Here is a 13,630-nt window from a genome sequence, read left to right as displayed (position 1 = left end):
AGACCTTGTGGGAGAGAGATGTGGAGACAGAAAACCACCTTCAAAAACTTAATCAAAAAAGAGAAGTTATGATGACTCTTCTCTTTCCTTTAATGTGACCAGTTATTCTGACTCAATCATGGACTGGTCTAGAAATCAATCCAATATTGGAAATAACAGTCCTCACTAAGAAGGCTGGTTCTGGACGTTTTCAGAGACATATTTGAAAGTTAGCTGCAATTCTCTATGACATTATGTTAGCAATAGATAAAATTGGGACAAGATGTGGACTTCAAATAAGTGTTAGTACATGTGTGATGGCTCCCAATCTTTTATTAATTGGTTGTGTTAAAATTACTTTTGGCCAGGCAATGGTGATACACACCTTTAATCCCAGCACTTGGGAGGCAGAGGCAGGCAGATTTTTTATTTTGAGGCCAGCCTGGTTTATAGTATGAGTTCCAGGACAGCCAGGACTGCACAGAGAAACCCTGTCTCAGAAAAACAAAAAAACAAACAAAAAATTACTTTTGTTCTACAATATTTAATGTAAGTTGTATTGATTGTACACTTTCTAATTGTGTTAGTGTGTTGAAACCTGGTATGTCTGTTATGGTGGTCTATCAACCAGTTTTTGTTTTATTGCCTGTGGATATTACAAGACCTTGGTATTCTGAAAAGAGCTTGCAAGTACTAGAACGGGTGAGTCAGACTTTAAGTAGAAGCAAGAGGGTAGTAGGCTTGATGATTGCTGGTATAACAGCTTCAATTGCATTGATAGCTAGCACCACTGCCTCTACAATTGCTTTGACACAAGAAGTTAAGACAGCTAGTTTTGTTAATCATTTTTTAAAAAATGTTACTAATGTTCTGAGTATTCAAGAAGATTTAGATAGGCGTCTAGAACAACAAATGATGCTCTTTATGATACTAGTCAAATTATTGGAGAAAAGGTTCAGAGTCTAAAAGTAAGATGCCATCTCAAGTGCCATGCCAAATACCAGTAGATTTGTGTCACTTCTAGAATTTACAATGACAGTCACTATAGTTGGAAAAAAGTTCAAAGACACTTACAGGGTATTTGGCATAATTCCAATACCTCTCTAGATATTTTAGCTTTGCATACTGAGATTATAAATTTAAAATAAATGCTGCTCCACTGAGCTTTGATGCTGCTGATATTGCTGGTAAAATTATCCATGGCCTAAAGTCAGTATTTCCATCTTGGTCAAGCTTCAAAAATGGCATATATGGCTTGATCATGCTAGCCCTTCTTGTCCTGAGAATACTTTTATTCCTGGCCATCGTGTTAAAGCTTGCCTTTAACAACATCAACATGTTGGCGACCAAAGTACATGGCTTGAAACTAAAAACAAACGCCTAGACAGGGGGTTTAACAGGCTGGCAAGCCAGGGATGGGTAAGATTCTGCACAGGGCCTTACCAAGACAGAGACATGTACCCAAAGGCCATGTTTGTTTATAACAAACACTAAAAGGCCGTGTTTGTTCATATAACACAAACAAGCTGTGCGTGTCTTAAAGACAGGTAAGAAAGACATTCTGGTCATAACAACCTAAGACAGGCTCAGCCTTGTGTATAAATTAAGAAGAGAGAGAGATGTGGAGAGCATTTTGGGGTGCCACTTGACCAGAATCTGACATTGACCAAGGACAAGGAAATGGACTGCTTGGCAGGAATCTGACATTAGGGCATGACAAAGAAGTAAGTTCAAACAGGGACCTGACATTAGCCAAGGACAAGGAAGTAAGAATCTGGCTTTAGGGTAGAACAAAAAAGTAGGCTCAGATATCTTGATTATCCTTAGAAACATCGATCATCAGAGTGATCATGGGGCTTTGGTTTATTGTCTTGCTTGTTCCTTGACTATTGTCTTGCTTGATTCCTCATTGTACTACTCGTCCTTAATATCTGCATGTAATTAAAGTGGTATAAAAGCAGATTGGGAAAATTAAATTTGCCTTCAGTCTCAAAACTGACTTGGGTCATGCTTCAATATTGTCTAATAGTCTCTTTCTTTTCAATTCTCACTCCTGTGCTGGAGAACCTGTTAACTGACTGAGCAGGCTTAGTCAGTTCTTATCCCCAGAGAGCCAGTGGTCTAAGGGCAGAAGCAGGCAGAGTCTATAAAAATGGGAACAGTCATCAAGCCTGGCATGTAGTTGATAGTCAGGTCATCTATCAAATGAATAGTGTGAACAGAGTTCTGGGGGCAGATGGGGGTTTCAGAGGGAGACTCGCCCAGAGGACAAGGCTAAGGAACCTGAGTTCTGTTAGGGCATAGATGTTCCTCTGCAGACCTTGGAACCCTGTAGTATTGTCAGTTAATCCTGTGGCAATTAAGAGCTATGGACTGTCAGTAGCAGAAGGCAGAGAGAGAAAGAGAGAGAGAGAGAGAGAGAATGAACGAAAGAGAGAGACTTTATGGTTCAATGTAACTGAAGTTTCCTGGGGCAGAGCTAAGACCATGGTCTAGGCAAAGCTAAAGTACAGATGATAAATCCCAATGAGCATCTCTTGGCTATCCATCATGCTATCCCTAAGGGAGGCTTACAACATCCCAGCACTGCATCCTCAGCAAGAGGAAAGCCCAGAGGACTCCAGATGGGTGGGCCTACCTCCTGATAGCAATGCTTTGGTCACATGGCTACTCCTGGGGTGGACAGAAAGGTGAAGATGGTAAGTATATGGTTTCCACAAAAAAGTTAGGTTTCCCATATGGCAGTGTGGTACCAGGCAACAGATTATATAAATGACTGGTTACCCAAATTGGACCTTGAAAGGTGCATAGGAGTTCATATTATAGCACGTGCACGCACAGACACACAGCCTAATTTTACACTGTTTTATTGTCATTCCTGGCTCCTCATGCATGGCTGTCCTCATCTGTGTGTCTGGATCCACTTGGAAAGCCCAGAGGGCAGGGATAATGTCTGCCACCCTCCATCTGGGCACTACCCAGGCCTGTCTATTTAGACATTAATGAAGGTAGCTTGGGCTCTGTGGCTGCCCTCTCCTGTAAGCTTTCCCAGCAGCATCCCAGATCACTGCAGCCTTAGAGGTGAGTGGAGTGGAGAGGAGCTGGGAGCCTGAGGAGGAGGTGATAAGGGACCCCACCCACCACCTCTTCCATTCATCCTAGATGTCTCCCCGCCCCTTACTGGCATGATGAAAGCCCTTTAAAGTCACTTGTCAATTGTAAACATCACTATCTAACCTTAAAAGAAGACAACCTCTCCCTCCTGGTCCTAAAACCCGTGGCATGAGGCGTTTAGAAAGTTCGCAACCCCACTTTTCCAGCTTATTTCTATCCCTGGCTTCCTAGTGGTGTTTTGTGATGGCTTTATAGAGGGCCTCCTCCTTTTCTGCCCCCACCCTCTCCCAGAGGCCAGTTAAGCTGTTCCCAGTCTAGCCCTTCTCCTTATCACTGAGCACTCGGTACCAGGCAGGAAAAACATTCTAAAGAACAGACGCAGGGACTCCTGCTCCAAGCAGAGAAGGCTGGAAAGGAGTAACCATGTCAGCACAGGTTCCAGGACTGGAGCAAGGTGGACTTCCTGGAGGAAGGTGACACTTCTGTGGTGTGGTGAGGGGCAAATGGGAGGGAGGAGGAAGTCGGGAAGAGGGGCATGGCAAATGGTGAGGCTGGAGTGTAGACTCTGTGGACAGAGTCTTACTTCCTTACTTACTTCCACTTACTTCCTGAGCTGAGTTCTTCGGTTTCACCCCAGCCCTGGCTTCATTCATTCCTATGTTCGACGGTTACCACAGCCCATTCATTCCTGTCTGGTGCCCTCAGTACAAGGTACAAAGCTGGATGCTGCAAAGCCCCCAAAGGGCTCTTCAGAGAGCACAGAGAGGGGGGGGGCAACCATCAGCCCTTCCTCACAGATCTCAGAGGATAAAGAAGGGACCCTAAGAATGATGGGGTGAGAGACGAAGGGTTGTTTTTGTTTAGTTAGAGAAGCTTCCCCAAGACTGAATTGGGCTGAGACCGTGGTGCACACCATCAGCCCCAGTGTTTGGTGGCTTCATACGACCATTGCTGGCCTAGAGGAGGCAGGGGGTCTCCAGGGAAGCCAGGTATTGGACAAGGTCCTCAAGAAAAGAAGAAGGAGAGAAAAAACTGGGGGAAGTGATTTGTTTCTGAAGATGCATGATTGCAGTAGCAGAGGAGGATTAATGGAGATCAGATTGCCCAGGGGCTGGCTCCCAGCAGCCCCCTGCCTCAGCCCAGTCATGCTGAACCACTCACAACTAAGCCCAAGAAAGGACACACATGGGAAACTCCCCACCTGGGTCATCTGTAGCTGGGATGAAGGAGGGACAAGACAGGCTGGAGGCTAGGGTCGGAGTTGGCTTCTCAGGCCCTGGGGTCTACAGATGTTCTCTTAGGCCCTTAGAAGTCTGTCTCATGCAGGGGACACTGTGGTCTGAGAAGGTTAGAGTGACTATTCACTGACACCAGCCCAAGAGGGGTTCCCCACTTGATGGACACCTACCCTGTCCGCAGGGACAAAACCTTGTCTTGGGAAAGCTCCTAGCTACTGACCTACCCAGGTGACCAAACTAAGGTTCTCCTGACTCCCACTTGGAGCACAATATGAGGGGTGTGACAGAGGAGACAGTGTGCTGCCCAGAAGGGCACGGCTGTGGCACAGCCCTGCTCCTGATGAGAGTGATAGCAATCTCTCTGTGTGTGTTTCTCTCTGTGTGTGTATGTGTTTGCGTGATGCAGGCATGTCTACATGTTCACATGTGCGTATGTGTGTTCACATGTGTGCATATGCATGTGAAGTCCTGAAGTTGACATCAGACATCAGATGCCTGATGCGCTCCACTTTATTTACTGAGCCAGAGTCTTTCACCAGTTCCAGCTAGTCTAGCCAGCCAGCCTGGCTGGGGATCCTTGTCTCTGTCTCTTGAGGGCAGCTGCCATCGGTTCTGCTTTTGCCAGTTTGGGGGATATGAACCCCTTTCCTCATGCTTATAGGACCAAGTGCTTTATCTACTGAGCCTTATCCCCAGATCTCCTCCTCTCCCTCCTTCTCTTCCTTCTCCTCCTCTTTATTTTAGAATGGTCCTGAACTCACTCTGTAAACCCCTAGTCTGGCCTTATATCCACAGCTTGTCTCTCAAAGGTCACCCAAAACCTATGGAGGTCCTCCAAGGGAAACAACTGGTTATAAGTCAGGATAGGCCGGCAGCCTGGCAAGGTGAGATCAGAAACACCCCCTTCTCTGAAACTCTTCCTTCCTTGATGTCCCCCCTTCCTCCCTCCCTCCACTCCGCTCCCCTCCCCCACATTTATCCTAGAGCTTGCTTAATCTACCCCCACTCCTCTATCGATCAGTCTCCCCAAGCTCTAGCCAGCACGAAGGCCTTGGACGGTACTCACGGTCTTGCTTTAAAATTTATTGCCCAGTAAACGAGGCGGCAGATGGAAGTCTCAGCCACCCCACCCCCACCCCCCATGTCTCCTCATCCCAGCAAAAGCCAATCTCCATGAGAATGTCGTCCATCAAACGCACCAATATGTGGTTATTTATAGGCGCCCCCCTTCCAAGAAAGCAGGCTGATTTTTTTTCCTCCCCTCTCTCACTTCTCTGGGCTCTTGGCTCTCAGGCGCGGTGAGGGGGACGGTTTATCGGGGGTCGATATTTTAAAAAGCTGCACAATGAGGTTCCCGTCCCTCGGATGCTAGGGTAGGGGGGCATAGTGTCTTGATTGGAATGAATTAATTAGAAGCGAGGCACTTCGAGTCTCTGAGTTGGGTTATTTATAGTGTTCGGTTAATTTTGATAATTAACACTGGGGAGGAATAGCGAGTTCCGGGCACCACGGTGCCCGCCAACAGAGACCCACTTCCCGCTTCACCGCTACTGTGCCAGGCACTGCTCTATGTGGATCCTGGCAAAATAGGCTGCTGCCTGCTGAGGAGTCCCGGGGTTCTCTAAAAGTGGAACAACGGAATGAGGGAAGGGCAGGGAGGCCTCTGGGGACTTGGGTTGTCAGGAGTCCTTGTCTCAGGTGACGGGTCCACCCAATACCAGGCCACTGCAGGGACAGGGCTAGGGAAGCTTCGCCCCAGATCCAAACACAGTATTCCCTTCCCCTCCACAAAAGCAGAGAGCTGGAATGATGCAGGTGAGGGAAGGACTACCAACTACCCCTGCTTGGGGAAGCAGAAGGCTTTGACTCGGTTAGAAAGGGCCTTCCAAGGGGGAGAGGACTTCTCATCACCTGCGAGGAACAGGACTTTAAGAGTCTGTCCCCAGTGTGTCTGACTGACCCTATCTCTTTCTATTGCTCCTTCATCCTCGGGCTGTCCCTAAACCGATCCAATCTCTCACATGTCTAGATCGGGTTCCCCCTGTTCCTTGTTAAAGTTTCAAATGGTCTCCCACCACCGAGAAATCCACGCTCCCTCCCAGCAGAGGGTCCAGCTACCTCTGCTGACCTCTGCTCAGATGGTGGCCTTTGCTCTCTTGGTGGCCTCTAAGTTTGGCTGGTGGAATCTTCAAATGTTATCAGACCAAGATGGATGTGAAAAGACCCCAAGCACAGAGGCTCAGATTCCCCCCACCCTCCCACCTCACCCTACCCACCACCCCAGCAGAGTGTGGCCCCTTCCACTGTTTTCCTGCCTGCGAGCTAGGGTCATGATGAGTGGACAGGAACACCATTGTGGGTCACCAGGACAGCGTCGACAAGGACAGGCTCCCCATCCCAAGAGGGGGCAGGTGGGACCACCCGGTACAAGACCAGGAAACGGTGGGAGTTCTTCGGTGGGAGTTCTTCGTCCTGCACAGCGCAGGGGCGATCAGAACATAGGAACAACTTCAAACGCTATCATTCTGTCTTCTACTCTCAGCGGGAAACTCCACTCCAGGCCCTGCCAAGGACTGAAGCCAGACCGGAAACAGAATCTGTGTGACCAAGGGCCACAGGCTTCGCTGTTCCTGAAGCCTGTGCCAGCTCCCTGCCCCCGCCTTCTCTCCTCCCCTGCAGATGGTCTCAGGTGTCCCCACAAATCCCTTCCCACCTCTCCCTTTCCCCACTTTTCTTGGGGCTGCAGAGAATGAGGAAGAAGACAATGAGGGAGGTCTCATCCCCTACTGGATTCTGCCAGCTTCCTGCCACCCAGCCCATTAACAAAACCCCTGTGGCTGCACACCAAACCCTTGCCCATAGCCTCACCCACCTGGCTAGCAGGGACCCCTCCCAGGCACCTGCCTTTTCCACACAAGCATCCCAGTTCTCCTGAGGGTCGCTGCCTCCCGCTGCTTCTCCAGACACTGTGTGCTTTCGGGCCGCCTGTACACTGGCGTACTGGGCCACCCCTGTGCTTGTGGGGAGTTAATTAGTCATCCACTTTCTTTACTGAATTTTCTGTCAGACTCCAGTGTCTGGTCCCCTTCCCCACACTGGCAACCCCTTGGTACTGCAGGTCTATAAATGTCTGCTGTTCCCCACACCAGCGTACACTGGTTCCAGAGTGTGTTATGCCAGTGTCTCCTGTCCAGTGACCTCCAGGCTGGCCTCTCTTTGCAGGGCCTGTGGACACGTGACAGCTGTGGGCTAGTTCCCTGACCCTCATGGCACTGAAGGCCAACCTCAGACACCTGAGTGTTTTGCCTTCACTTTTCAGCCCAGTGGCCTTTGGGGAGCCGCTCCTTCGCCTCCAGCTTCCTCAGAACCGAGTGCACATTTTTAATTAAAGTGGAAAAAGAGCTGAAAATCTGTTCGCATTTAATCATCCTGACGACCTTTTTGCTTAAGAGTTTCCAGCTGAGTGGGGGAGCTCCCGGGGCTGGGCTGTGAAGGCATTTCTGAGCTCAGCCTGGGTCTGCAGGGGGAGGGCTAGAGATGAATAACGTACCCAGCCAGGTGGCTGGCTGGGCGAAAAGTGTCAACTCAGCACTTCCTCATCTGGTGGCTCCTCCAGGGGCCCTTCCCTCCTCCTCTACCTTCCCCCTCCTTCTCTCCCCTTCCCCCAAGGCACCCAGCAGACTGGACAAGAGTCTGGCTTCAAAGAGCAGGAGCAAGGACAGTGTGGGAACCATCCTCGTGTCACAAGTAGAAAAGCAGGCCTGGGGAGATCAGAGTCCTTCTGATTGCACAGGGGACTGGGCAAGGCTTCCTAGAAGACTGTTGACACCTCCCTAGCACTCCCTTCTCTGTAACCATCCCAACAAAAGATTCGAAACCTGTCACCAGGCCTCAACTTCCCCAGTTAACTTCTGGGTTAACTTTTCACTTCCCTGAAATCTGTCTGCCAGCTTCCAGTGTTCAAATGCACTCCATGTTCCCATCCCGGCTATACAGTGACACAGTGCTGCTTGATTGGGGGAAACCATGGCCATGGTTGTGGTCCTGCCCCGTAAAGGGGACAACAGGAGCAGCAGGAAGTTCTTCTCCACTGTCTGGGCCACCTATATGCTCCCAAGGACCTAGAGACTATGTCTCTCCCAAGAATAGGAGATTGGAGAATCTGCCTTCTCCGCCTCCTCTCAGGAAGGAGGTCAGTTGTTACATGCAGAGACAGGCTCTGTAGGAAGATCTGGTGCCCCTGGTCTTCTGTCCTCCAAACCCCCCCCCTTCCCTGCATTCTGGCTTGGGACCTGTGCATTTGAACAGAGCCCACCTCCTGATGGATGGGGCTGGGAAGCAATCCTCCTGCAGCAATGCTTGCTTTTCTGGCCATCAGAGGGAGTCTCCTCTCTGTGAGGGACAGGCATAGGGAAAATGACTTTGTCCAGACTCCGCATCGGTACCCTTTGCCCTCCCCTGCTGGAAACCAACCGAGACGATTGCACTTGACCCCATTTCCCAGACATTGGGGTGGGGGCGGGGCGGGGGAGGAGAGCAAAGCCAGTGAAGATAAGCTCGGGTCTGGGACGGCCCCTCTTCCACTAATTCCCGTGGGAATTTCCCCAAAGCCAGAGGCCTGTCACAGCCCTGGCCCTTATCTACAGCAGGAAAGACCCTGGACCCAGTCCCCAGTGTTGAAATGTCATCTTACCCCTCATCCGGTTTCCAGCTAGAAGCCACCATCAATAGCAGCATCAAACACGAGACTAATTGACATCTTTCCGGCCCTCCCTGACTTTCAAAGCACGCTTATCCACACTCTTTTCTTGACTGCTCATTCTGTAAGGCTCTTTCTCATCTTATGCCTTCATTAGGGAGAAGGACACTGAGGCTTGGAGCAAGAGAGAGAGGGGCCGGTCACCACCCATCAAGTCGATCAACAGGCACTTCGGCCTCGGACGGTTTGTTTTCCTTTTTTCCATGCTCACTTCATGAGGTTTGAGCCATGGAACAGGTTAACCTCATTTTTTCTTTAAAATGTTTTGCATGCCCTTGGACATAGGCTAGGGAGAGAGGACTGAATCTAACTGGATGTGGTGGTACACACCTGTAACCTGAGTCAAAGTGAGAGAAATCAGCCCAGGATCATCCTAGCTGCACTGGATGCCCGAGTCTAACCCTGTTTCAAATAAACAAGCAGAACAAAAAGAATCAAGTGCAGGCTGGAGATGTAGTTCCGTTGGTAGAGCGTTTACCCGGCATGCCCAAAGCCCTGGGTCCATCCCCAGTTCCCGTAAACTGGCCATGATGCTGCAGATCTTAGCACTCGGGAGGCAGGAGGGAGGGTCAGAAGTTGAAGTTCATACTCAGTTACAGACAAAGTTCAGGACCGGCCTGAGATTCCTCTGACAGTATCGCAAAAGACAGACAGAGGGCTAGAGAGATGGCTCCGTGCATGGTTAAGAGCATTTGCTGGTTTTGCAGAAGGCTTGGGTCCAGTTTCTAGCACCTATATGGATGGCAGTTCACAACAGTCTTTAACTCCGGTTCCATGGAACGCCATACCTCCTTCTGGTCCCCTTAGGCACCAGACATGGTACACATGCGCATATATGCAGACAAACCATTACACATATAAAAATATCTCTAAAGTAAATATATATATGAAAACAAACAGTGACTACAAAACCTCAGTTTTTAAACCCCAAGGCCCCTGGGAACTAAAAGGACGGGTCACTGTAGAAAGTTGAAAGGAACTTCCTAGTAGAAGGTGCTCAGAAAGGAGAGAGGCTGGGCCACTGCCTGGCAGCTCCTGAAGTCATGGAGGAGTTGGCTGCTCTGAGCCTCCAATGCCTGGCATCTGGCCCACATGCCTGTACTGTAAACGCCAGCACTCATCTCTCACCACCGTTCACCAAATCACAAAAATCTCAGGAAAACGTGTCTCTAGGACCTGTGTCTGAACAAACCAGTCAAGTCTGGAGACTCCTGGATAGATATATGGGTATGGCCTAGACCTACGCTGGAAAAGACCTCAAACTAGAAGCCTTTGCCCAATGCCGCCAACCCCATAGAGAGCAAGCAGTGCTCCCCCGGGGCGTACCCTGTGTCAGGCTCACAAGCGGGGAAAGGCTGGTTGGTGAACGAGGGTTACATGAGGCTGCTACAGAGCAGAGCGCAGTGGAGGCAGGGAGGCAGCAGTAACCGCCATACTTGAGCAGGCAGTGAAAGCGGGGGGGATGGGGAGGGCACTGTGAAAAGCGCCCATTTTGATGCTTGAGTTAATCTAACTGGACTCCAAAGTTGCTAAATCTACTCACTCCCCTCACTACCGATTCAGCTCCAGAACAAAAGCTCAAGAAACCCAAAGCAATTTCTGGGCTTCACCATCCATCCATCCATCCATTCATCCATCCATCCATCCATCCATCCATCCATCCATCCATCCATCCATCTGTCCATCCATCCATTGTCCCCCTGTGGAACAGGCTCCACCTTTATCTCTCATGAGGTGGCAGATTAGGGGCAGTCAGGACATCCTGCTGCAAAGCTACCAGGCCAGCTCCTGAAGGGTTGAGTGTCACTTACCTTGCCTGGCTGCCTGCCCGGGGCACATGGGATACAGCTGGAAAGGCCTAGCACTTCCTCTTCCCTCTCCTCTGGTCTGCCCCTGCCACCTGCCCTGCCTCTGGTTAGACATGGAGCTGGGGAGACAGAAGTAACTCTCTTGAGGTGAGAAAGGTGGGAGCTGGCAGAGTGCACCCCTCCTCTCTGGCATGGTGTGCCTCTCTGAGCAGCCCACTTAGCCTCTAAGCCTGGATTGTGCCTTGTACACCAAGGGGGAGCAGCCAGGGACTGGGACCAAGCCCCTCTTGGGTGGAGGTCCTTCCTCTCCGGCCCCATAGCAGCTGTCTAGAAGAAGAAGGCTGAGGAGGAGTTGGGGTGGAATGGGGTAGGGGTGAGGGGTGGGGAGTACCTTGGATCAGGGCGTTAGTGGGAAGAGGTGTGAGTGCTTGGTGCTTTGTGCAGAGCAGAAGCACTGGAAATGGGTGCCACTACTTGCTTCTGAACCAAGTGTCTGAGCCTCTTCAAGTCCCAGACACCTCACCTACAAAGTGGTTACAGCACCAACTTCCTGGGACTGCAATGGGAATGTGGGAGACAGCCATGTGCATCTCCTGGCCTGTGGGAGACAGTTGTATGCCTCTCCCAGCCTATAGAAAGGCTCTGGAAGTGGGTTTCTCATTGTCTGCAAGGAAGGGGTTTGCAGCTTCAGGCTGGTTCACAGTTGCAGCCAGGAATATGGGCACATGGATCCGTCAGCCATGACGGGGCTGAGTCCTTTGAAGGCCCTGGGAGAGGTCCAGGTGGGAGGACAAATGGAATGGGAAGAGGAGAGGACATTAGGGGACACCTTGCTGGAGGGGGAGGGGAGGTGATAAGGTGAATGAGGGAGGGCTTGCCCCTCCTATGTGGACTCCTGATAAGTCACCTTCCCACCCCCCCTCCCCGTCCCAGCTCCATGCTGAACTAAGCATATATTATCCATCCTTTTACCTTGAAGTTGCTGTAGTCTAGGAAGCCGAGAGAGAGAGAGAGAGAGAGAGAGAGAGAGAGAGAGAGAGATCATCTCTAAGTGCAACATTATCACAGGAGACAGTTCTAACATCCCTTCAGGAAAACTGTTGCCGCCTTGGTGCTGCCAAGCTGGCCATATTTTTAGTCTTCCCCCTCATCCTGTCTCTCAGAGGTTAGGGAAAAGAGGGCTGAGAAGAAGGTGTCTTGTGGAGTCTGGGATAGGACCACTTAGAGTTGAAGACTGCTTGGTTTGGGGCCAGGAGTCCCAGTCAGAAAGGAGTTTGGCTCGGGCAGCTAGCGGTTCTAAGGGATGAGCAGAGGTGGGTCCGATGGCCGTGATCGCATTAGGGTTTTTATGATGATGGCCATAGTGAGTGTGTGTGGTCACGGTCATGTAGTACTGGACTTGGTAAATCGTCTGTGACAGATGATGGTGACGATGGCTTATCAGTTACTTTTCTAATTGCTATGACAAAATACTCAATAAAGCAAATTGAGAAGGAAGGTTTAGGAGGCTGGAGAGATGGCTCAGCAGTTAAGAGCACTAACTGCTCTCCCAGAGGTCCTGAGTTCAATTCCCAGCAACCACATGGCGGCTCACAATCATCTGTAATGGGATCTGATGCCCTCTTCTGGTGTCTGAACTCATATAAATAAAATAAATAAATCTTAGAAAAAAAGAAGGAAGGTTTATTTTACCCCCCTATTCAAACACATATTTAATCTGGAAGGCACATGTCTTAGTTACTTTTCTATTGCTGTGATTAGACATCGTGACCAGGGCAACGAGGTTTATTCAGGGCTTACAGTTTCAGAGGGATAGGAGTCTATCACCATCTCCATGGGGAGAGTGGCAGCAGGCAGGCAGGCAGGCAGGCTTGGTGCTGATAGCTCACCTTTCAGACCCTCAACCTGGAGGCTGAGAGGTCACACCTCCGGGGATGTTGGGGGGCTTCGGAAGCCCTTAGACCACCCTCTGGTAACACACCTCCTCCATCAAGGCCACACCCTCTTAGTCCTTCCCAGACATCTACCAACTGAGGTCCAAGTGTCAAAATGCCAGAGACTTATGGATGACATCTCATTCAGACGGCCACAGCATGGGAGCAGGGACATGAGGGACCTGGACACATTGCATTAGCATCCAGGAAGCAGAGAGGGATAAATGCAGGTGCTTGCTGCCCTTTCCTTTGAATTCTATCTGTCGCCCCAGCTCATGTGAGGCCACTGCCTGTACGGTGGCTTTCTTCCTGCCCGTTGAAACTTTCTGGAAAAACCCAGAGTTGTGCTTCTCAGTTGATTCTAAATCCAGCCAAGCTGACAATAAGAGCTATACTTGTGGTCAGGGTAATGATGATTTTGGGGGTGGGGGTGGGGTGGGGAGAGAACGGCCCCACTGATTCACTGAGATAGCTGTTGTGGTGTGAATTGGGGTGGTGATGGAGATGGAGGTGGTCAGAGTGGTGTGCACTGGCTTGGAGGTAGTGGTCGTGGTCATGGTGATATGGGTATCTCAACAAAGAACTATTCTGTTCATAGCTGTGCTACCTATCGTGTGGTCAAGCCAAGGTGTCACATTATAAAATAATCCTCATATGAAATAACTAATACTCTATCTAGACCAGTGATTCTCAATCTTAATGCTGTGTGACCTAATGTTGTGGTGACCCCCCCAACCATAAAATCATTTTTGTTGCTACTTAATAGCTGTAATTTGCTACTGTTATGAATCATAACGT

Source organism: Mus musculus, chromosome 11, assembly GCF_000001635.26.
Source record: "Mus musculus strain C57BL/6J chromosome 11, GRCm38.p6 C57BL/6J".
Lineage (NCBI taxonomy): Eukaryota > Metazoa > Chordata > Mammalia > Rodentia > Muridae > Mus > Mus musculus.
Note: the sequence above shows the minus strand (reverse complement) of the source record.